A 25,917-nucleotide genomic window follows, 5' to 3' on the forward strand; every position below is an offset into this window, starting at 1 on the left:
ATGGCAAATATAATAAATTACTACATTTATTTACTTCATAAATAAAATCTTCATAGAAATATAAACCCACTATCAACATCTAAGTTTAGGTTTCTCAGAGGATGTCCTGATCCAGGAAATAAGAGATTATTTCTATATATAAACAGAAAACTCAAGGGTGCCTGGGTGGCTCGATGGGTTGAATGTCCGACTTCAGCTCGGGTCATGATCTTGTGGTCTGTGAGTTAGAGCCCTGCATCAGGCTCTAGGCTAACAGCTCAGAGCCTGGAGCCTGCTTTGGATTCTGTGTCTCCCTCTCTCTCTGCCCCTCCCCCACTCATGCTCTGTTTCTCTCTCTCTCTCTCTCTCTCAAAAATAAATAAATGTTAAAAAAAAAAAAATTAAACAGAAAACTCAAAAGCAAATTGGACTCCCCACTAAAAGGAACCAGGGCTCCTTAGAGATTCCAAGACTGAGACAGGAAAAATATAAGATGAGCTTGAACTTCTTGTTGTGCCAAAGAGAAAGGAAATACAGTATTCATAAAAAATTATGTATGTCAAAAACACAGGAGCCAGGGTGGAGAGGCTCTCACTGGACAAACGTGGGATAATTTGAGCATCAAAATAAGTAAAGGCAGTAATGGATTTATAATCCATTGAATAAAACACGAAGTAGGTAGGTTCATATTGATAATAGATAAAAGAGTGCTTCTTCCATACAACAGCCTATTGATTAGAGACGGTAGAGTTTGAAATAAGCATTCTGCAACCATCAAAGTAAAGATCAACAGAGGCAAGAATCATCAATGGATGTTTACATAATGTCATTATCATCCCTAACAAAATTAACATAATTCCTTAATATCTAATATCCTTGATATATGATATCCATTCACATTCATATTTCCCCCAAAGTGTTCCAAAAATGACTTCCTACAATTGATTTGAGTGAGGATTTAAACAAGGTCAACACATTACATTTGGTTGCTACACATAAAATATTTTTAACATCGTCTGTCAGCAATTATGGAAAAGCCTAACACACAAACCAAACAACTTACACTTGTAGATTCTCCAGAATCAAACACAATCCAATGCCTTTGCTGTTCCCTTTATCTGCAAGATTCCTCAAAATTATCAGTATGGCTGATTCTTTTTAGTAAATGATCACAACTCATCACCTCTAAAAAGAAGTTAGGCCCTCCCTAACCACTCAATCCACAGTACAGCTCCACTTCCACTCATTCTTCATTACATGGTCTTATTTTCTTCATGGCACTCACCACTACCTCAAACTATTCTGTTTATTATGTTTCCCACAGTAGAATGACAACTCCCTGAAGGCAAAGTGCCTTCCTCACTGGAGACCAAAAACAATACTGAGAACATGAGACATTCAATAAATACATACTGAGTAACTAAGTAATAACTCAGTACCCTTATTTAAAATGTAAGCTCAATTTAGTATTTGTTTTTAAACATTTGTAGCTCACTCCACATGTAATGATATGAATTGAATACCTGTAGAAACCTGGGTCAGCTGTTACCAAGAATCGGTGGGATCAGGAAAGAAAGAACAGAGGTGTAAGGCATTCAAACGCAATTCTGGACTTTAACTGAACGATTACAGGTTTCTGAAAGAAAAATTATTCAGGATGACTTAAAGAGCATTACCAGAAATAGAACAAATTTCATCTCTTAGTATCATATGAGAGCTATTAAATCATATATAATATCTACAACGGGAGAGAAGTATTATCTAGAACAACAAACATGGCTGCCTCCTGGGTTTGTTGTTTTTTTTCCTCACCTAATATACACATGAAGGAATTTAACTCTCAGTACAGCACTTCTTTCTAGGAATTGAATCATAATGAATACACCAATAAGTACCAAAAACACCTAACTAAAAATATGAATCATTAAATTGGGACCTAGAGAAACCTAGAAAGCCATCCCACACTTCTCATTTAACAATTGAAAGAGATCAGAAGCCAAGGATGGTTATCAATAAAGTCACCTATCTAATAAATAGCAAGCAAAGCTAGATCTAAAATCCAGATCTCCTATCTCCAACCTTATACTCTTTCATAAGATAATGTCACCCATAGAATGCTAATGTCAAGTTACTAACATACTTTAATTACTATCATTTTTAATGTCACTTTTTTCTTCCTATTGAAGTCCTAGCTCACAGAGGGGAAAGTTAAAACAAGACACATATACTATGCTCTAAGTAAATAAAGCATGTTACAGAAACCCCTCTTTGGCAAAATAATAAAATGTCTAAAAAATTTAATTGGCATGACTCAAGAGTTTTTAATCCCACTTTAAATTTTAAAATGAAAATAACGGGGCACCTGCCTGGCTCAGTTGGTGGAGCATGGGACGCTTTACCTGGGTGTTCTAAGTTCGAGCCCCACACTGGGTGTAGCAATTACTTAAAAAGTAAGTAAAGAGCCACATATATAAGATCCACCATCCCTGTGAACAAGGAGAGAGTCTCCACTCTTCCCAGTTTTTCTTAAAATATTGTTCAGACGAATTCACAAACATCGTCACCAGCTTTTAGAATACTACTCTGAATCTTAGATGGCAAACAAATGAGCAGGGGAAAAATGTCATGTGTCCAAGGTTAATGAGAAGAAATGGACAAAAGTAAAATAATTCAAGGCTTTAAAAAAAATTAAGGATTGTTTTCAGAGTAAGAGGGCCTCTCTCATCCCGTTTTATCTCACAACACAACCAAAGACTACTGTTTAGTATGAAAAGCAACAGTTTATATTGACATGAAAATATTTACTAAAAAACATATAGTAACAAACCATCAAAATGTAGATCTTCACCATAATAAAGCTGAGTAAAAATAGTATTAGAGAACTTCCAGGTAATATCGAAATCACATTCTAACGTTTGAAAGCAAACACACACACACACACACACACACACACACACACACACAAAATGGGAAAGCAAATGGGACCTCAGCTTATATTTTCCCCAGGCTGTTCTTTTCGACTGAAGAGGTCCCTAATACAAGAAAATTAAACATAAAAATACCAAGTAAAATAAAGTTTGTATTAAGTCAGGTTCAAAAGCTAAAACAACTATAAAATGAAGTCTATGTCAGCTGGCACCTGACCACTCCAGAGAGTTCTAAATTCATACTGCACATAAATCAAGAAACAGGAAAGCACACAATACAATGGAGTCACCGCACAGTACGAACATGAACAAATTAAATGAATACCCTATATACTTCCTGGTATTTTTAAGCACTAAAACTTGGGACTTGCGTTAAGAAGTATCTGTAAAGATCTATTATAGCCTATTTAAAAGCTATGTGCCAAACCTCTATTTCTACAGTACAGAACAGATATTTCCACTACAGCCTTGCCAATGCCTCTGACAAATTACCTAAGGACAATAATAAAATATACAGCTTCTTTTCTAATGACCAAACCAACTCTACACAAAAATCTGACGCGTCTGTATTTCTGCTGTTCCGCGGACGTTTCCTTGATCACATAAGACGGCAACTCCCTAACCGTCAGGGCTGACTTAGCGCCCTCCAACACCCCCGGTGCGGGTTACCTTCATCACTCCATTGTCAAATCGCACTCCCACGCCTCAGTCCTCAGTCCCCTTCCTAGACTCTAGGGAGAGTCCAAAGAGGAAAAGAAATCCCCTCACCCACACTCCCTTACTGTGGGGTGTGGGTGTGTCTGTAGACGAATGCTTTGCTCAAACACAATTAATTCTCCTGCGAAGACCCAGACCCTAAGTCACTATGCAGCCAGCAGTAACCGGCCGGTCGCCGACCCCAGCCTTCCGCGGCCGCAGCCCTTCCTCTTTCTCCCCTCCAGGCCGGCCCCTCCCCCGTTGCGCGCACGCGCGGCCTCCAATCGATCCCCTCCCCCCTAGCCCCCTCACCTTAATCATTAGCTACCCTTTTCCCAGAGTCCGGGAATCACTGGCCCAGGAAGGAAGACAGCAGATGGAAGAGGGGAAGAGGATGCGTCGAGAGCCAGTGATCTGGGCTTTCAGATCTCGGCCTAATAGGCCCCTATAGTCAAGAGCTGCGTCTGTCACCGCCACCAAACCGTACGAGCGGCAGCGCCTGGTTCGGCCCAGTTCACCCGGCCTGGGTTCAGAACGCCTGATTTGATCCCACAAGAACTCCTTCCCTGAAGCTGCGGGCGTTTCTGTGCTGCGCAGACCGAACACCTCGCCACCGTCGCCGCCACTGCTGCTGTTCTCCTGCCGCCGCCGCTGCCGCCGCCTAACCAATCCCTCCTCTACCGAGCGAGCACGACACTCAGGGTCTTTACGACAGTTCGGAAAGTGAGGGAGCAGTAGTCTTCACGCCTCCATTAATATCTGTTTCTGCGCTTGCTCAGATTCATGTTTCTCAATGTCCCGCCCCCTCTTCCTCAGCCCTCCCCCTTTGTACTTGCTTTACGAAGTCTGTTAGCGAAGCCTAACGATTTCATGAAGCTCGTTATTTTATTTTCCTTGGTGATTGTATTCTACATTTAAGCAAAATACTATTTATTGGCTAATTTTTTCGTAACTGAAAAGTACAATTAACCACAGAATTATTGACTACATTTACAGTACATTTAAACGAAAACACGGTTTACTGTCACACACAAAAAATGATACCCAAATCACACTCGCTAATGACATAAAGATCATAGCACCCCGATCTTAGGGTGAATTTGCTTCCAGAATCACATCAAAAGTGGTAACATATCCTGGGAACTGACTGTACAATCACCTACGCCTTCTTAATTATTTTATGAAAATCAGTAGATAGCAATTGCTTCATTACGTGCATTAGGAGGATGTACGGAAGGAGAATATAGGCTTTAGAATCAGTCAGACAGACTTCCTTTCAAATCCTGATGATGCCAATTAACAGCATTCGGATTCATTATACCTTTATAAATCTTTCCAAAAAAAGAAAAGAAAAGAAAGAAAACGTTAGTTACCCTTCAATTTAAAAAGAAAATAAAAGGGCATCTTAAGCAAAAAAAAATAAAATAAAATAAAATTGTTTCTTTACAAAAAGAACATTATTTACCTCAAAGGGTTCTTGTGAGATTAAATAAGACAGTTCATATAATGTTGTGAACATTATTTACCAATTAAGTGTTCAATAAACATTAATTCCCTCCCTTTGTTATCAACCTTTCTCAATATGTTTTCTTTTGTTCACTTGTGTTCTCCATACTGTTGTGTGAAGGAAATATATTAAAATAATAATAATAGTGGCACCTGGGTGACTCAGTCAGTTAAGTACCCGACTTCAGATCAGGTCATGATCTCAAGGTCCCTGGGTTCCAGCCCCACATCGGACTCTCTGTGCAAAGAACCCACTTCAGATCCTCTCTCTCTCTCTCTCTCTCTCTCTCTCTTTCTCTGCCCCTCCACTCATGCTCTCTCCGTCTCTCAAAAATAAATATTTTAAAAAAGAAAAAAAGAAAAGAAAAGATCACAGGTTTTGTGGGAAAACTGGAAGAGCATTGGAGTAGGAATTTTCCTCAGTCCTCCTATTTTCTTGCTCTAAACATAAAATTCTACCTGGACTATCTTATCTACTGCCATGGTTTCAATTGTTATTGACTCATGACTTCTCAAAATCATGTACTTCCAGAACGATATTTCCAGACCTAACCTTTTTTTCAAGCTCTTGACCTGTGCTCTTCAAGGAAGTAGACACTGGCCACATGTAGCTATTGAGCACTTGAAATGTGGTGAGTATGAATTGAGAAGCACATTAAGTGAAAAATACACATCCAATTCAAAGATACAATATAAAAAATTGTAAAAGTCTCAATAATTTTAATATTCATCACATGTTGAAATAATATCTTGGTTAGATTGGGGTAAATCAGTGTTTCTCAAGCAGGGATGATTTTGTCGTCCCCTCCCCCCCCCCCCCGGGGATATTTAGCAATATCTGGAGACATTTTTGGTGTTCACAACTTGGGGGAAGGATGGCTACTGACCTCTACTAACAAGAGGCCAGGGATGCTGCTAAACGTCTTACAATACACAGGACAACCCTCCACAACAAAGAATTTTCTGGCCAAAAATGTCAATAGTACAGTTGAGAAATCCTGGGGCTAAATAAAATATACCATTAAAGTTCATTTCACCTGTTTCTTTTACTTTTTAAATATAACTACTATAAAATTTAATCTGTAGCTCACATTATACTTCTGTTGGACAGTGTGGACTGATCTAGACCCGTATGGCTATTTTACTGGATATGTAATTTCCACTTTAATGTCCCACAGGTATCCCTAACACATCATGTTCAAAATAAATAAAAATAAATAAATGTAGGTATACATATAGGTATATAATATAGGTTACACTATAACATGGAAGGAACAGGGTGGTGTAGTAGTGCTCTGAGAACACAAAGATGGAACACCATAGTCAAACCAAGAGGAAGTGATGTGTAAACTAAACTTTGCGACATAAATGAAGACAATCAAATGAAGCAAATAGAACATTCCAGGCAGAAAAGATCAGTACACTAAGGTACAGAAACAGCAAGAAGCAAATTCTCTAATAGGATCTACTGAATGTGTTGTGCAGAGAAACTATTGAGAGATAAGGGAAGAAAAGTAGATAGAAACAGATTAAGTAAGGTTGTTTTTGCTAGCATGAGGAATTTGAACTATTTTATACTTAAAACTATGGTAAGCCATTAAAGGAAATCAACCGGAGGAGTAATAATCAGATTGACTATCAGAGATATCATTATATATTCAGAGTAGGGGCTGGATTGGAAAGGGACAAAATAGAGAGGCGAAGACCAGTTGAACTGGCAAGCAAAAAGTGACGAGGGTGGTGGAAATGAAAATGAGAAGGAAGAGACAGATACAAGAAGAGTAAACAACTGGAGTGAAGGAGAAGGAGAATCTCAGAAGCTTCCAAATTTACAGTAAGCGGTTGGGTGGAAGTGCCATTCAGGAAAAAGAACGGCAAAACCCAACTTTGGGGTATGGAAATTTTGATTGGGGTGGGATGAGAAAGGAGGTTGAAAGGAAATAATTACTTCTTTATTGGGCAAGTAGAGTTTGAGGTGTCTAATATTTAGCCAAAGCGTAGATTCCAGTAAGCTGTTGGATATGTGGGTTTGGAGCTCAGGAAAAGTCTGGGCTGAAGACAGAGTTTTGATAGGAATTAACTTGTGATCGCTGAAGCAGTAATTTTGATGAGGTCACCCAGAATATCAGTGAAAAGAGACAGATATCTGGGGAAAGTGATATTTTAAGAGTGGAAGAATGAAAGTGGAAGTCCCAGAAAAATAAGGATGGGCCAGAACAAAAGCAAAGAAAGAAAAACCCAAACAAATAGGTGGCAGGCCAAGTGAGAAAAAGAGTTTCAGTGATGAAGTGGGTGATCAAAGATATGAAATGTCCATTAGTTTGGCAATAAGGAGATCTGTAAACAAGAGTAATCTCAGTAACTGTCATACATTTTAGAACAGAGGTTCTCAACAGGGTTGACTGTGACCCCCAGGGATTGACAATGTCCAAAGATATTTTTTGTTGTCACAACGGGGAAGATGCTGGTGATATCTAATGTCTACAGGTCAGGGACATTGCTAACCATCCTATAATGCACAGGACAGCCTCTAAAACAAAGAATTATCTGGCCCAAAATGCCATAATGATCCAGTTGATAAGTCCTGGCTTAGAATGCACTGAACATTGTACATAGACAAGGACCAGTACTTTTTCATGAAAATGGTAAACTGGAAAAAGAAAGACCTATATTTAGCAGGATATGGAGTCAAGAAAGGGAAGGCTTGAATCCTATCAGTATGCTCAGGGGAGGAGAGTAGCAGAAAAAGAGAAATGAAAGATAATGGAAATATAGGGATGCTCAAAGGAGACAGAGGAAATGGGATTTAAAGCTCAGATAGAAGAATAGCCTTGGATAGAAGGGATATTCCTTTCATTGAAACAAGTGAGGAGAGGGAGGAAAGGATTGCACAAATGAACTAAATTTGTTAGCTTCAGGGGACAAGTCCAGGGCTTGCTCATTGAATGACCTTGATGTCTCTGTGAAACTCTAAGTAAGGTCATCTACTAAGGCAGCAGTTTTGGAAATGGCTGGGTGGAGAGTAATTAGGAGACAGAGATAAAAAATCAGAATAGTCATTAACATCATGGCAGGGCAGACGGTAGGTAGACAACAAATCAAAGGCAGGAAGCCCAGAACAGATAGGGGGAGAGGAGTATGACTGAGAGGTCAGGTGCCAGGGAAGTTGTATTTAGGGGAATAATGGTAGATTATAGATTATAGAATTGGGAGAGATCCCTCACCTGAATTACATACAGTTTCCTGACTTCTGTGCTTCTGCTCCCACCACAATTATCCCACCACTCCCAGTGCAACCTTCAACCACTCTCAGAGTATGGTAGAAACTGATTGAGACACTAAGTTGCTTAAAATCCTTCAAGGACCTTCCATCACCTACACAATAAAGTCACAAGTCCTTGGCTTGTCAAATCAAGTTCTTCAAAATCCAGATTCCCCAGAGCCATTTCACACCACCCATTCCCACCATCCTATTGCCTGCCCCAGCTTAGACTTTGGTGAACTTCTCAAACTACTTGTAGTTCTCCAGGAAAAAATATAGTGTTCCAGTATCTCCCTGCCTTGGCACCTACTATTCCTTCTGTCTTAAAATATCCTCCCTCTTTCCTCCATATCCTTCATCCCTGCTTTATCTGCTTAGCAAACTCTTATCCATTCCTCAAAGCCCTCCTCCATGAAACATTCCCTTTCCTTGCTCCCTTGTTCTTACAACAGAGCTAATAATCACTCCTGCTTTTGCACTCTCTTCAATCTTTGCATATACTTCTATTAGAAGTATATTTATATATACCTGTCTTCCCACCCCCCCAAAAAAACTAAGAATAAAACAAATCATGTCCTTTCAGTAGAAAAATACTGCTCATTAAATATTTACTGAATTTACAGAATAAGGAGATGCGGTTCTCGTCTCTATTTTTGCCACTAAGAAGCTAGAAATCCTTAATCTTAATCAAATCACTTGAAGCCTTCCAAAAATTAATTTTACTCTCCTGCGTAAAGATCACAGCTACCCAGCATATAGTCCAAACCACATTCCGCTTGCGTGAAACTGCAGCAAAATAAAATTTACCAAATTAGCCTGCATATATGGGCCAGCAGTATCTAACTATCCATTAGGCAGGAGTTTGAGAAGCTTGCTTTAAACACAAAAATACTGAGCTGAATTAATGGGTCATTTGCAATAAATGGGAAAAAGGAACAATTTCTACAAATTACCAAAGTCAGAGGGAAAGACTGGTATGCCCACCAACCATCGCATACTTCACAATTACAGAAAGTCTGCAAATGAGAGTAACTGAGTATGTGGTCAGCTTTGAGAGCTCTTCAGAAGAAAACGATGTTTGGAGATTAAATGTAATGAGTTAGGGAGACCTTGGGAACTTGCTGAATATAATTATTTCAATAAATATATTTCCTCAGATGAAAAGGTTTGGGAAGAATTAAAAGGACCTAAGAGATGCACTAGTCAGAATATTTAGCGATTCACAACATTTTACTTTCCAATTAATGTACAAGGATATCACTGAAACTTGAAACAGAAAAGAAAATGTTACAGATTTTACAACACTGCTGATTTAGTTGAGGCAGTACAGGACCTCATTAAAACTTTATATATAGGGCTGTCTAGGTGGCTCAGCCAGTTTGGTGTCCGACTCCTGATTTTCTGCTCAGGACACGATCCCACAGGCTCAGGATGAAGCCCTGCAACAGGCTCTGTGATGAGCATGGAAACTTCCTGGGATTCTCTGTCTCTCTCTTTCTCTCTCTCTCTCTCTCTCTCTCTCTCTCTCTCTCTCTCTCTCCCTCTGCCTTTCTCCCCCCGCCCCTTGTGTGCGCACTCTCTCTCTCAAATAAAAACAAATGATTTAAAACTTTGTATATAAATTTTGATTTTAGATTATAAAACACAGACTGTTTAAAGATTATAAATCTTTATTACACATACAGAGGAAGTAAAACAGAGAAACAAAGAGAAAATCTTTAGACACAGAACTTCTTTCCTATCACTAACCTACTTTAAAGTCATTTTTTAATCTAATGAAACTGTTTTGAAATATAGACTAAAAAGTTGAGGAGTTGGGGTGCCTGAGTGGCTCAGTCAGTTAAGCATCTGGCTTCAGCTCAGGTCATGATCTCACAGTTTGTGATTTCGAGCCCCACATCAGCTCTCTGCTGACAGCTAGGAACCTGGAGCCTGCTTTGAATTCTGTGTCTCCCTCGCTCTCTGCCCCTCCCCCACTCGTGCACGCGTGTGTGTGCTCTCTCTCTCTCTCAAAATAAATATTTTAAAAAGTTAAAAAAAAAAAGAAAATTTGAGGAGTTATTTGGTGGAAGGATAACCTCAAAAGAGTACAATTTTGGTAACTATTTGTAATTTTTAAAGTTTCTCTGACTGCTTTTGGAATGCAACCTTCAAGACACATTTGAATTACGAAGCACTAATACTATCCATGTGGCTCAGTTTCTGAAAAAGTGAGGCAACAAATTATGGACTAAGAGGGAGGCATAGAATGCCTGAAATTTTGTAGAAATTTCAAGTATCCTGAAATAGTTCTGGATATCTGGCCTAATTCTGGCCAGAACCATATGGTTCTGTGAAAGTATATTTTCAAATAAAACTATAGGAAAATGAAAGAGAAAGGCACCACCCACCATGGTCATATAGGCCTAGAAACACAACTGAGGTGTCTGAATTGATTGCCAACTGTTCTCAGAACTAGTTTCGTCTGCTAATCCCTAGTATTTATATACTCTTTGTCAAATTGGTCATAAGTTTACCACTGAAGTTTCACATTAATTTAACACTTTTTGCAATGTTTTTGCAATGCAGTTTTTAAAATCCATACTTTCTGGAGGTGCCTGGGTGGCTCAGTGGTTCGAGCATCTGACTCTTGATTTCATCTCAGGCTGTGAGTTCGAGCCCTGCACCTGGCTTTGGGCTGATGGTGCAGAGCCTACTTAAGATTTTTTCTCCCTCTCTCTCTGACCCTCCTGCATGCTCTCTCTCTCTATTTCAAAATAAATAAATAAACTTAAAAAAATAAAATCCATAATTTTTGAAGGACTCACTCCTGTTAGCATTAAAAAATTCACAAGTTTCTGATCATTAAGTTAGGCTACATAATCTTCAATGTCAGAGCTCTAACCTTTCACAGTTTGCTTGTAAGATTTATACAAACCCTGCAAATATTACAATTTCAAGTATGATTTACACACTGGCAAATTATTTGCAAATTCAGAACAAGAAGTAAAAATGTTTTTATTTACTTGCTTGCTACTCACAGATCACATAAAGTTTTCCCCAAACATCAAATGTTTCCCCAAACCATACTGCAATTCTTTAATTGTCTAACGTGTACCTTGAATATAATTGTGGGCTATAGGATTACAAACATAGACTGTGCTTTTTTAGTTTTTAGATAATACAGTACATTTGAAATATATAACATATAATGGGGGACTATTCAGAAGTATATAGAAGAAAAAAGAAGAGAAATAAATGAAACTGCCCATGTCATGAAAAGAGATTTTAAAAGTATTTTACACCTTGAATCTGAATGACTTTAGTATTCAGTGCTTCTGGTAAGATTTTAACTATTTTCACATTTTATAAAGCATAAGTCATTATTACACTACTGTTTCAGAACATTGGAAAGATTATTTAGAGATTTTAGTTTAATATCTTATTTTGAAATTTGCTCAAAGTTTTTAAGTTTTGAAAATATGAACGGGTCAAAGTTGACGAAGAGCAAACTCTGAAATCTCATTTATTTAGATTATAAGGATAAATAAAATCATTCTACTCTGAAACCTTCAGTCTTTTAGGATTGAGTTAAACTAGGAAAGAGTGCCACCTGCTGAATAAAAACTACTTAAACATGTCAACATTGTTTTTCAGACCATCTAAAGTTCTAGCATTTTTTTCTCAAAGATGTACATTTAAGATGATCTTCAAACAGGGGTGCCTGGGTAGGTCAATCAGTTAAGCATCTGACTCTTGATTTCAGCTCTGGTCATGATCTCACAGTTTGTGAGATCTAGCCCAGCATGGAGCACTGCGCTGACAGCATGGAGCCTGCTTGGGATTCTCTCTCCTCTTCTCTCTCTCTCCCTCTCTCTCTCTCTCTCTCTCTCTCAGCCCCTCCCCTGCTTGTGCTCTCTTGGTCTCACTCTCACACTCTGAAAAATAAGTGAACATTTTTAAAAAGATGATCTTCAAACAGAAAATCTTCCTTAAAAAATCATTCAACTAAATGTTCTCTCGCAGTAAAAGATAATAGACTGGCCATATGTGTCTACTATCCCCAACATCATCCTGAGAAATTATAAAGGAATCAAAAAACATACAAACCCAGGCACCTGGGTGGCTCAGTCAGTTGGGCTGATGACTCTTGATTTCCACTCAGGTCATGATCTCATGATTTGTGTGTCTGGATCCACATTGGGCTCCGCACTCACAGTGCAGAGCCTGCTTCAGATCCTCTGGCTCCCTCTCTCTTCCCCTCTCCTACACACACACACACACACACACACACACACACACACACACACACACAAATGTTAAAAAAAAGTACACCCCCCCCAAAAAAAAGAAAATGGGAGCAGATTGTTAGCAAGTGAGTTATTCCTCCCAAACATCTGGAAGATAGAAATCAGATAGAGAACTAGTAACTGGTATAGCAGAGTGGAAAAATCTATACCACAAAACACTACTAAAAGGGCTACACCAATGAGGGAGCTGATATTCTTACAGGATACACCAGAGGCTAGATATATGGGCCCAAAACAAGGGAGGATGAGAAACAAAATGGAGAAATGAAAGAGAGAGAGAGAGAGAGAGAGAGAGAGAGAGAGAGAGAGAGATGAAGGATGCCTGGCTGGCTCAGTTGGTAGAGCATGTGACTCTGTGACTCTTGATGTTGGGGTTGTGAGTTAAAGACCGACGTTGGATGTAGAGATTACTTCAAAATAAAAGAAAGAGATTAATTTTAAGTGTACATGTAGCATGGTCAAAAGTCTCTACGCCTCTGTTAACCATGTAAAAAAATATATGGCATCTAGGCTTTGAAGTTAAAAAACAAGGATGGCAATCCTGAAAAGAAAGAGATTGAACTAGTTGAGGAGAACTAGAGCAGCTGGTATAACAACCTATACTAAATACTTCTAGGCCGTACCTGCCCATACCTGCATAGCAGTAGGCATCACCTTTTTGCACAGACTTTGATTAGTTTTGCTATACTACATCATTTAAAAATATTTATTGACAAACCAAGATATGCCAGATATTTGAGGGAAAAACTGTAACATAAAAGAGACTAAGATGAACATTTAAAAAAATGACTATAGAGAGTAGGCATAATATAACAAATCAGCGGGAAAATATTTGAAACCTCTACTATCTTCAGAAATTAAAAATGATATTGCATCCTTATAAAAGGAAAGGGATGTTACAAAAAAGCAAGAAAGAATGCTTAGAGATTAAAATGATGGTTTCTGAAACTAAAATTCAATAGAAAAGTTGAAGGATAAAGGCAAGGAAAAGAAACACGAGAGACAAGGTAAGAATTCTAGAGACCCAATCCTAGAAGTAAAATATCTAATACGAGCTCCAGGAAGGGAGAACAAAGAATATAGAGAAAAGAAATTACAAAAGAAAATAAATACCCAGAACTAAAGATGAGTTATAAAATTCCAAAATCATTTATTCATTCATCTCTTGATGGATACTCAGATTGTTTTCACCTTTTAGCTACCGTGGATAACGCTGTTATAAACATTCATGTACAAGTAGCTTTTTGAGTCCCTGTTTTCGATTCTTTTGGGTATATCCAAAAGTGGAATTGTTGGGTCATATGGTAATTATAAGATTAGCTCTTTGAAACGCCATCAAACTTTTCCATAGTGGGTGGCTGCTGAATTGTACATTCAGCAATATATGAGAGTTTTTGTTTCTCCATATCCTTGCCAACACTTGTTAACCAGTCTTTTTGATTATAGCCATCCTAGTGAGTAGAAAGTGGCAACTTAGTGTGGTTACACTCTGTTTCATTCCCTTAGTGGTTACCTTAGAAATTATTGTTACCTTTATACCCGCCTGGGAAGAATCCATAAATGGTTGAACAACATTTACCACATACACCCCCAGACACATGCACACACATCACTTATGCTATTTTTTTGTCATGTATTACAACTGTATCATTTAAATGCCACAGACATTATTTTTTCACACCACTTATTTTCACAATGTGATTTAGACTCATCATCACAATTATCATTTCCTTTGGTCTCCATTGCTTTCTGCACCTGATCTTTCATGCAAGATTTCCTTCTGCATGACAAACAACTTCTAGAACATTCTTTAATGCTTATTTTCTATGGGCAAATCTTTTACTTTCCTTGGAAATTTATTAATTTTGCTTTCATTACTGAAGTATTTCTAGCATGATAATTTTCTCACAGTACCGTGAAGATAACATTTCACTGTCTTTTGAAGCTCTTGTCATTGAGATATCAGTGGTGAGTTTAACTTCAGCTTCTTCAAAGCTAATTCATCTTTTTTTCTGGCTATTTTAACATTTTCCTCTTTGTCTTGCTTTATTAAAGTTTCATTGTTACATGCTTAAGTGAGGATTTATTTTTATATATTCTGGTTGGGCTCTGTAAGGCGTCCTAAATTAGTGGATTATCAGCAATCATGTCTTCAAAGGATTGCATCAGATCCATTTCTTCTCCTTTTCTTCTGGGATTCCAATTAAATATGTTAGATCCTCTCACTGCATGTGATATGTTGCTTGTCTTTTATATTGTTTTATTTATTTTCTAACTGCTCCCAGCTTCATTCTTGATAGTTTATTCTGTAATTTATTCTAGTCACCTAATTCTCTCTTAGATTGTGACTAATATACTAAACCATTTTAAAAATTTTTGTATTTCATTTTCATTTCTGGAATTTTTATTTCCTTCCACATCTGCTATGTCACTTTTTTTATAGTTTAAAACTCCTTACTAAAATTTTCAAGCTTGATTTTTTTCAATAATCATAGTTGTTTTCCAAATTCTGTGCCTGATAATTAAAATTTCTGGAGTCCCTGTGAATTGTTTTCTTCTGTTTGGTTTTGCTGCTGATTTTAACTCATGGTCCCTTGTCTCTTTGTGTGCTTCTTTGTCGTGTGTGTGTGTGTGTGTGTGTGTGTGTGTGTGTGTGTGTTGGGGGGGTGCTTCTTCTTCTTTAAATGTGTTCAGGACATTGTGCTTGAAATTCTACTTACAGAAATCATCTGAGACCTCTTATGTCTATGTACTATGTTGTTATGTTTATACATGATATAAACTCTACTTTGGAAAACAAAATTAACTTTTAATATTTCATACAGAAGAAAACTAAGAGCAGAAATCAATGAAATGGGGGAAAAAACAGACAACTTAGAAGAAATGGGTAAATTCCTAGAAACATCCACTGACCCAAACTGAATCATAAAATAAGAAATATGAACTTACCAATTACTAGCAAGTATATAGAATCAATAAAACAAAAACCTTTCAACAAACAAAATCCAGGACCAGACAGCTTCACAGGTGAAGTCTACCAAATTTCAAAGAACAAGTAATACCAATTCTTCTCCAACTCTTTCAAAAGTAGAAGAGGAAGGAACTCTTCCAAATTCATTTTATGAGGCCAGTATCACCCTGATACCAAAACCAGACAAGGACACCACAAGAAAAGAAAATATAGGCCAATATCTTTTGTGAACATAGAAGCAACAACATTCAATTAAATATCAGCAAATCAAATTCAACAATTCATTAAAAGGTTAGTACACCTTGATCAAGTGGGATTTATTATAGCAATGCAAGGATGGTTCAACATCTGTAAATCTGTCAATGTGATATACCACATTAACAAAAAGGACAAAAATTATATGATTATCTGAATAGATGCAGAAAAGGCATTTGGAAAAATTCAACAACACTTATGATAAAGAACTCCCTACAAAGTGGGAATGGAAGGAATGTGTTTCAACATAATAAAGGCCATAAACAACAAGCCCACACCTATCATCATACTCAGCTGAAAAGCTGGAAGCTTTTCCTCTCAGATCAGGAATAACACAAGGATGCCCACTTTCACCACTCTTGTTCAACATAGTACTGGAAGTCCTAGCCACAGTAATTAGGCAAGAAAAATAAGTAAAAAGCATCTGAATTGGTAAGGAAGAAGTAAAACGGTCACTATTTGCAGATGACATAATAAATACTGTATATAGAAAACCCTAAAGACTATCAGAAAACTGTCAGAACTGATAAATGAATTTAGTAATGTTGCAGGATACAAAATCAATACATAAAAATCTGTTGCATTTCTTTTCCTTTTTAAACATTTTTTTAGTGTTTATTATTGACAGAGAGAGAGAGAGGGAGAGAGAGAGAGACAGAGCATGAGTGGGGGAGGGGCACAGAGAGAGGGAGACACAGAATCTGAAACAGATGTGGGGCTCGAACTCACGGACAGCAAGATCATGACCTGAGCCAAAGTTGGACGCTCAACTGACTGAGCCACCCAGGGCCCCAATGTTGCATTTCTACACACTAATGACAAGCTATCAAAAAATAAATTAAGAAAACAATCCCATTTACAGTTTCATCAAAAAGAATAATATACCTAGGAATAAATTTAACCAAGGAGTTGAAAGATTTGTATACTGAAAACTACAAGAAATTAAGGGAAAAAATTGAGGAAGACACAAATAAGTGGAAAGATATTTTATGCTCATGGATTGGAAGAACTAGTATTGTTAAAATGTCCATACTATCCAAAGCAATCTACAGAGGGGCGCCTGGGTGGCGCAGTCGGTTAAGCGTCCGACTTCAGCCAGGTCACGATCTCGCGGTCCGTGAGTTCGAGCCCCGCATCAGGCTCTGGGCTGATGGCTCGGAGCCTGTTTCCGATTCTGTGTCTCCCTCTCTCTCTGCCCCTCCCCCGTTCATGCTCTGTCTCTCTCTGTCCCAAAAATAAATAAAAAACGTTGAAAAAAAAACAAAGCAATCTACAGATGCAATGCAATCCTGATAAAAATTCTCACGGCATTTTTCACATAAATAGAACAAACAATCCTAAAATTTGTATGGAGTCACAAAAGATCTGGAATAGCCAAAGCAATCTTGAGAAAGAAGAACAAAGTTGGAGGCATTGTGTTCCTTGATTTCAAACTCTATTACATCACCCCTTGAACAACATAGGGTTTAAGAACACCAACCCCCAAGCAGTCTAAAATCCATGTATAACTTTTGACTCCCCAAAAACTTAGCTACTAGTAGCCTACTATTGACCGAAAGTCTTACTGATAATATAATCAATTAACACGTAATGTGTATATGTATTATATGCTGTATTCTTATAATAAATTAAGCTAGAGGAAAGAAAATGTTATTAAGAAAATCATGAGGAAGATGGGTGGCTTATTTGGTTAAGCATCCAACTCTTGATTTCGGCTCAGGTCATGATCTCATGGTTCATGGGATCCCCTCTCCCTCTCTCTCTCTGCCTCTCTCTCTCTCTCTCTCTCTCAAAATAAATAAATATACTTTTAAAAATCTTTTTAAAAACAGACACATAGATAATGGAACAGAAGAGAGAACCCATCTTTTATTTACTTTTGTGTGCCAATACTCTCAAACCTATTCTCTAATGGTACTTGTGATAGCTTACATGAGCACAGTAATATCAGGGTAGAAACGTAGATAGATCAACACTTTAGAAAAACAATTAAAAATAAGGGAGGATAGCAAAATGCAGCCTGAAGTAATTATGAGATGACACAAGAAATACATACCATAGAATCCTGGACAATTTTTAGATGTGAGCCACAAATTTAGCTTTAGATTCCTTTTGGTCAAAGCCAATAAGTGAATGTAATCAGCTGCAAGATTCATGAACATCAATAAGGTAATATATGTCAGAAGCAGCAGAAATTTTCCTTACATTGAGATCTGAAAAAAATATTACCATTGAAGGGACACCGTGTGACAGTAAATATTCTTAACAACATCCCTATATAAGTATCATAGTGAGTTTCATGAAGGAAAGAGAGCTGAGGTGGTCTATACCACAGTGAGATCCACAATTCTTTACGAAAGAAGGTGAGCGGGGCACCTGGGTGGCTCAGTCGGTTGATTGCCTGAGGCTCAGGTCATGATCTCATGGCTAGTGAGCTAGGGCCCTGCATCGGCCTCTGTGCTGACAGCTCAGAGCCTGAAGTCTGCTTCGGATTTGTGTCTCCCTCTCTCTCTACCCCTTCCCTGCTCACACTGTCTGTCTCTCTCTAAAAAATAAATAAACATTAAAAAAGAAAGAAAGAAAGAAAGAAAGAAAGAAAGAAAAGAAAAGAAAAGAAAAGAAAAGAAAAGAAAAGAAAAGAAAAGAAAAGAAAAGAAAAGAAAAGAAAGGAAAGAAAAGAAAGAGTGAGCTTGGGGTTCCTGGCTGGCTCAGTTGGTAGAGCACGCAACATTTTTTTTAATGTTTATTTATTTTTGAGAGACAGAGCGTGAGCAAGGGAGGGGCAGAGAAAGAGGCAGACACAGAATTCTAAGCAGGCTCCAGGCTCTGAGGTGTCAGCACAGAGCCTGATGCAGGGCTCAAACTCACAAACCACAATATCATGACCTGAGCCAAAGTCGGACACCCAACCGACTGAGCCACCCAGGTATTCCTAGTATGCAACTCTTAATTTTGGGGTTGTGAGTTCCAGCCCCATGCTGGGTGTAGAGACTACTTAAACAAACAAATAAACACACAAACAAACTTAATAAAAAAAGAAAGGAGGTGAACAGCTTAACTAAAAGTAAACATATGAGAGGGAGGCTGGTATAGAAATCAAAGTGTGAGTCTGGTAATAAACTATCTCATAATCTCTTACTACAAAAACCTTCTGGGAGGTTTAGGGCCATGTGCTCTCTCACCAAGTCAAGACAAGAGCTTTGCAAGAGAGTTCTTCTATAGGAAAAATCTCCTGCATATCATCCCCTCCTGCCATGTTGGTATGTATAGCTTATCTGAAATCCAAAAGCTAGGTAAGACAAAGACCATGGATTTAAAAAAATTTTTTTCTTTTTACATTCATTTATTTTTGAGAATCAGAGTGAGACAAAGCATGAGCTGGGGAGGGGCAGAGACAGAAGGAGACACAGAATCTGAAGCGGGCTCCAGGCTCTGAGCAAGCAGTCAGCACAGAGCCTCATGCAGGGCTCGAACCCACAAACTGTGAGATCATGACCTGAGCCGAAGTCAGATGCTCAACCAACTGAGCCACCCAGGTGCCCCAAGACCATGGATTTTAGAACACACTGCTACTAGTCACAAAGAGATCAGTTATTGCATGACATAAAGAAGGGCTACTATTCTAACATTACCATGTACGTGTGGAAAACTGTTATATGTGAGAAGGGTTTCAATAGCTATGTCTTGAGTAATCAAAGATAAGGTTTTTTAGAGAATCAACCCTATAAAAGAAATGAGAGACATATTAAGTTGTGTGATGAATTCATGAATGTTCACTATACTTTTTTCTTTACTTTTGTCTATGTTTGAAATTTTCCATAATAAAAAACTAAAGACAATATAATTACATTGAATATCCTCAAAGAGATCAATGAAGAAGTAACATTTATTTATGAAAAATAAGAAATTATAAAACAGAAATAAACAAGAATAGATGGATACATAATTAGAAATTGCATATATAGAAATTTAAATTTAATAATATAATAGAAATTTAATACAAATTTAATTATAAATATAAATATAAATATAAAATAAATAGAAATAATGTAATAGAAATTTAAAAGAAACCCTCAGGGGCTCCTGATTGGCTTAGTTCTTTGTGCATCTGAGTCTTGATTTCAGCTCAGGTCATGATCCCAGGGCTGTGAATTAAGCCCCACTTCAGGCTCCGTGCTGAGTATGGAGCCTGCTTAAGATTCTCTCTCTTTTCTCTCCCTCTGCCTTTCTCCTGTTTGTTCTCTCAAAGAGAGAGAGAGAGAGAAAGAGAAAGAGAGAAATCTGCAAACAACCCAACTGTATGTGAGCAAAGATTTGAGTAGATATCTTACAAAAGAAGATATATGAATGGCTGGAACAAGCATATGGAAAGACGCTCAACATATTAGTCATCAGGGAAATGCAAATTAAAACTTCAACAAAATACCCTTTCATACCCACTGGTATGGCTATAATAAAAGAGACAATAACAAGTGTTGGAAAAGATATGAAGAAAAAGAATCTTTATATGTTGCTGATGAATATATAAATGCTACAGCTACTATGGCAGTTTCTTAGAAATTAAACAAATTTACAACAAAGCCCAGCAATTCCACTCCTAGATGTCTATCCAAGAAAATGAAAACAAGTCCACACAAAGACTTATACATAAATGTTCATAGCAGCATTGTTCATAATAGTTCAAAGTGGAAACAATCCAAATGTCTATCAACTAGTGTGGAGAGACCATAATGTTTATATCTGTATGATGGAACATTGTCAGCAATATAAAGAACAACTGATACAAGCTACAAAATGGATAAACGTCAAAGAAGCTAGATGCATACACATGTTGTATAATTCATTTACATGAAATGTCTAGGAAAGGCAAATCTCTAGAAATATAAAGTATATTAGTGGTTGCCTAGGGCTGGATGTCAGAACAAGGGTGATTGCAAACAGGCATGAGGGATTATTCTGGTGTAAAAGAAATGTTCTAAAACTGGATTGTGAGGATGGTTGCACAACTTGTCAATTTACTAAAAATCATTTAATTGTATATTTTAAATGGCATGTAGATTTGCTGTAGATTGGATGTTTGTGTCCCCCCTCCCACCCACCCCAACCCCCACAATTCATATGTATTCATAGTCCTCACAAATAAGATTAGTGCTCTTGTAAAAGAGGCTCTAGAGAGTTCTCTTCGTCCTTTCTGTCCTCGCCAAACACTGAATCTGTTGGCCCCTTCATCTTGGACTTCTGAGCCTACAGAACTATGAGATAAGTATTTCTGTTCTTTATTAGCCACTCAGTCTATGGTGGTTTTCTTATAGCAGCCCAAAGAGACTAAAACATTACACCTCAATGAAGCAACCATTAACCGTTTCTTTTGTAGCCTTCCAGATCTGTCTATATGTTTATATGCATAATTATACATATTATTTTTCCTTTACAAATGAAAGCTTACCATTCAAACTATCTTCTGATGTCTAGTTCCATTTGATTTTTAAGATAGATTCTATAGATATTTCCACAGCAGTATGTGTATTGATCCATCATTCTTATTAATATGTACAGAACATTCTGCTATATAACCATACCATTGATGTGTCTTTATTTCCATCAATTTTGCTATTGTAAATAATGCAGTAAATAACTCAGTACATATGTTATTTCTTATAAGTATGTTATTACCTACAAGAATACATTATTACCTATGAGTAGAATTTCTGGGCCAAAAGGTCTGTGCATTGTAATTTTGTTATATGTTTTCAAATTGATCTCCAGACAGGTCAATTTACACTCCAATCAGCAATGCATGAGGATATACTAACAACACATTTTTGACAACACAAGTTAACAAACTTTTAATCTCCATGCCAACCTAAACTGTTATGAGGAAAAAAAGCACTTTCCTATATATTAACTTATCTCTTAGAAAAACAAAAATTTTCTTTCCACCGGGAACAACTTTATGGCAATATTTTTGATAACTTAGTGAAAGGGACAAATTCCTCAAAAAACACAAATTACCAAAGCTCACTCAAGAAGAAATAAATTAGTTGAAGAGCCATACACCTTGAAGAAATTGATTCTGTACTTAAAAACATCCCACAGGAAAATTCTAGATTTGGAGCACTTCAATGAGGAACTCTGCCTAACATTTAAAGAAAACATGATACTAATTCTACATGTACTTTAGCAAAAATAGAAGAGAAAGGAACATTTCCCAAATCATTTCATGGGGTCAGCGTTACCTTAACACAGAAAGTAGAAAAAAACATCATAAGAAAACCTTATGCCCCATAAAAATAGATTCAAAAATTCCTAACAATGAGGCATGTACCTGGCTCATGACTCTTAATCTCAGGGTTGTGAGTTTGAGCCACACATTGAGGGTGAAGTTTGGTTAAAGAAAAACTTACAGAAACTTAAAGAAAAACTCTAACAATAAAATTAATATAACCCCACACTCTTTAAAAGGATAATACATAACTTCTGGAACAAAAGCAATTTTAAGGAAAAATTTAATTTTCCAATTGGAGTTTATCACAAGAATACAAGGTTGACTCAATATCCAAAAATCAATGAATATAATTAACCATATCAAAGACCAAAAAAGAAAAAATAAGTGATCATCTCAATAAATATGGAATAATGATTTAACAAAATTCAAAATCCAATTATGATAACAATTGTAAGTAAACTATGAACAGAAGGGGGAGTTCCTCAACTTGATAAAGAGCATCTATGAAAAAACGATAGCTAACTCATACTTGCATTGAAAGACCAAATGCTGGGGCGCCTGGGTGGCGCAGTCGGTTAAGCGTCCGACTTCAGCCAGGTCATGATCTCGCGGTCCGTGAGTTCGAGCCCCGCGTCGGGCTCTGGGCTGACGGCTCGGAGCCTGGAGCCTGTTTCCGATTCTGTGTCTCCCTCTCTCTCTGCCCCTCCCCCGTTCATGCTCTGTCTCTCTCTGTCCCAAAAATAAATAAAAAACGTTGAAAAAAAAATTAAAAAAAAAAAAAAAAAAAAAAAAGAAAGACCAAATGCTTTCCTCTTAAGAACTGGAACAGTGTAAGAATATATGTTCACACCACATCTATACACCATCACTCTAAGGTCCGAGTTAGTGAAATAAGGGAGAAGAGAGAGAGAGAGAGATAAAGAGAGAAATGAAAGTCATATGGAATGGAAAAAAAGAGTTATTGTCTAACTAGAAAACAAAAAAAAGAATCTAAAAAAATATTGCTATCACATGTAACTTTCAAAAGGTATCAGGACACAAGACCAACATGCCATAATCTATTGTTTTCTGTATACTAATGACAAATAATTGAAAAATGAAATTGGAGCGCCTGGGTGTCTCAGTTGGCTATGCATCCGGGTTCAGCTCAGATCATGATCTCCCAGTTTGTGAGCTGGAGCCCCGCAGTGGGCTCTGTTCTGACAGCTCAGATCCTGGAGCCCCCTTCCAATTCTGTGTCTCCCTCTCTCTCTGTCCCTCCCTTGCTTGCATGCTCTCTCTCTTTCAAAAATAAACATTAAACATTTTTTAATAAATAAATAAGAAGAAAAATATAATTAGGAAATCATACCATTGGGGTGCCTGGATGGCTCAGTTGGTTAAGTCTCCAACTCTTGGTTTCAGCTGAGGTCATGATCTCATGGTTTTGTAAGTTTGAGCCCTGCATTGGGCTCTATGCTGATGACATGGAGCCTGCTTGGGATTCTCTCTCTCTCTCTCTCTCTCTCTCTCTCTATCTATCTCTCTGTCCCTCCCCCACTCATGCTGTCTCTCTCTCTCTCTCAAAAATGAATAAACTTAAAAAAAAAAGAAAATCATACCATTTACAAAGGCATCAAAAACATGAATATTTGTGATGAAATCAAACAAAATATATGCAATATTTATATTTTGAAGGTTATTACCCATTGCTGAGAGACAGTAAAGAAAGATTGAACTAAATGGAGAGAGAATATCATGTATATGTTTGGGAAGGCAATATTGTTAAGATGTTAATTCTCTCTGAATTGATCTTTAGTTTCAACACAATTCCAATTAAAATCCTGTAAGACCTTTTGTAGTAATGGAAAAACTGATTCTTAAATTTATATGGAAATGTAAAGGATCTCAAATAGCAAAATGATTTTCTTTTTTTATTTTTAATGTTTTTATTTATTTTTGAAGGAGAGAGACACAGCATGAGCAGGGGAGGAGCAGAGGGAGGGAGACACAGAATCCGAAGCAGACTCCAGGCTCTGAGCTGTCAGCACAGAGCCTGACGCGGGGCTCAAACTCACAGACCGTGAGATCATGACCTCAGGTGAAGTCAGACACTTAACCGACTGAGCCACCCAGGCACCCCAGCAAAATGATTTTCAAAAAGGAGAACAAATTTGGAGACTCACAATAATTTCAAGAGTTATTACAAGGTTACAGTAATCAAGACCGTGTGGCAATCCTATAAGGATAGACACAGCTAATGGAGCACAACAGTGTCCAGAAATAGATCAATTGAGTTTCAATAATGTTGCCAAGATAATTCAAGAAGAATAGTTTTTTCAACAAATGGTGATGAGACAATTATACTTCCACATGCGTTAAAATAAATTTTGACTGTTACCTGACACCATATAAAAATTAACTCAAAATGAATCAGAGGCTTAAGAATTAAAAATTAATACGTTTGGAGGGGGCGCATGGATGGCTTAGTTGGTGGAGATTGCAACTTTTGATCTCAAGGTTGTGAGTTTGAGCCCTATGTTGGGTATAGAGATTACTTATTTAAAACCTGAAAAAAAAACCTTAATACTTTTTTTTTTTTGAGTTTTGGATGACCTTTATTTGTGTGTGTGTTTAATTTTTTTCTCCCAGCTCAGCTATTTATTTTAGCATTTTAAGTTTTATTTTTAAAAAATTTACATCCAAATTAGTTAGCATAGAGTGCAACAATGATTTCAGGAGTAGATTCCTTAGTGCCCCTTACCCATTTAGCCCATCCCCCCTCCTACCCCCCTTTCAGTAACCCTCTGTTCTCCATATTTATGAGTCTCTTATGTTTTGTCCCCCTCCCTGTTTTTATGATTTTTGCTTCCTTTCCCTTATGTTCATCTGTTTTGTCTCTTAAAGTCCTCATATGAGTGAAGTCATATGATATTTGTCTTTCTCTGACTAATTTCACTTAGCATAATACCCTCCAGTTCCATCCACGTAGTTGCATGTGGCAAGATTTCATTATTTTTGATTGCTGAGTAATACTCCATTGTATATATATACCACTCCTTCTTTAACCATTCATCCATCAGTGGACATTTGGACTCTTTTGATACTTGGCTACTGTCAATAGTGCTGCTATAAACATTGGGGTGCATGTGTCCCTTCGAAACAGCACACCTGTATCCCTTGGATAAATACCTAGTAGTGCAATTGCTGGATTATAGGGTAGTTCTATTTTTAGTTTTTGAAAAATCTCCATATTGTTTTCCAGAGTGGCTGCAAAAACCTTAATACTTTTAGAAGAAAACATCAGAAAAAATTTTGGGGACTTTGGGTTAGCCAAATATTTCTTACTAAGATGCAAAAAGCATGAATCATGAAAAAAATGATAGACTGGACATCCTCACAGTTTAAAAGTCCTGCTATTTAAAAGCACCTCTAATAAAATGATAGTATAATGTAGAGACCAAGAGAAAATATTCAGAAGACACATATATAAAAAAGGACTTACAGGCACAGCTGGGTGGCTCAGTTGGTTAAGCGTCCAACTTCAGCTGAGGTCATGATCTCACGATTCATGAGTTAGAGCCCTGCATCAAGCTCTGGACTGACAGGTTGGACCTCAGAGTCTGGAACCTACTTTAGATAATGTGTCTCCCTCTCTCTCTCTGTCCCTCCCCCATTCTCTCTCACTTTCTCTCTCTCTCTCTCTCTCTCTCAAAAATAAACATCAAACATTTTAAAAAAGGATTTATATGCATACTATATAAAAAAAAACTTAAAACCCAGTAATAATGAGACAACTCAATTTTTTAAATGAGCAAAAGATTGGA

The 25,917-nt window shown here is 37.4% G+C and overlaps 1 protein-coding gene across 4 annotated transcripts in view; it reads right to left on the reverse strand.

Annotated features, from left to right (window-relative positions):
• Positions 1 to 25,917, reverse strand: part of RNF111 (ring finger protein 111) — a 122,090-nt gene that overhangs the window by 87,131 nt on the left and 9,042 nt on the right. For 2 of the 4 annotated variants that reach the window (XM_058737575.1, XM_058737571.1), the window contains exon 1: positions 3,915 to 4,295. The exons of 1 other annotated variant lie outside the window; for it this stretch is intronic. The gene's annotated coding sequence lies outside the window, so the exon portion shown is untranslated. Of the gene's footprint in view, positions 1 to 1,502; positions 1,616 to 3,914; positions 4,296 to 25,917 lie in introns of those variants that run through there. One more of the 4 variants, XM_058737576.1, reaches the window with a different exon arrangement.

This window comes from Neofelis nebulosa, chromosome 7 (assembly GCF_028018385.1).
Source record: "Neofelis nebulosa isolate mNeoNeb1 chromosome 7, mNeoNeb1.pri, whole genome shotgun sequence".
NCBI lineage: Eukaryota > Metazoa > Chordata > Mammalia > Carnivora > Felidae > Neofelis > Neofelis nebulosa.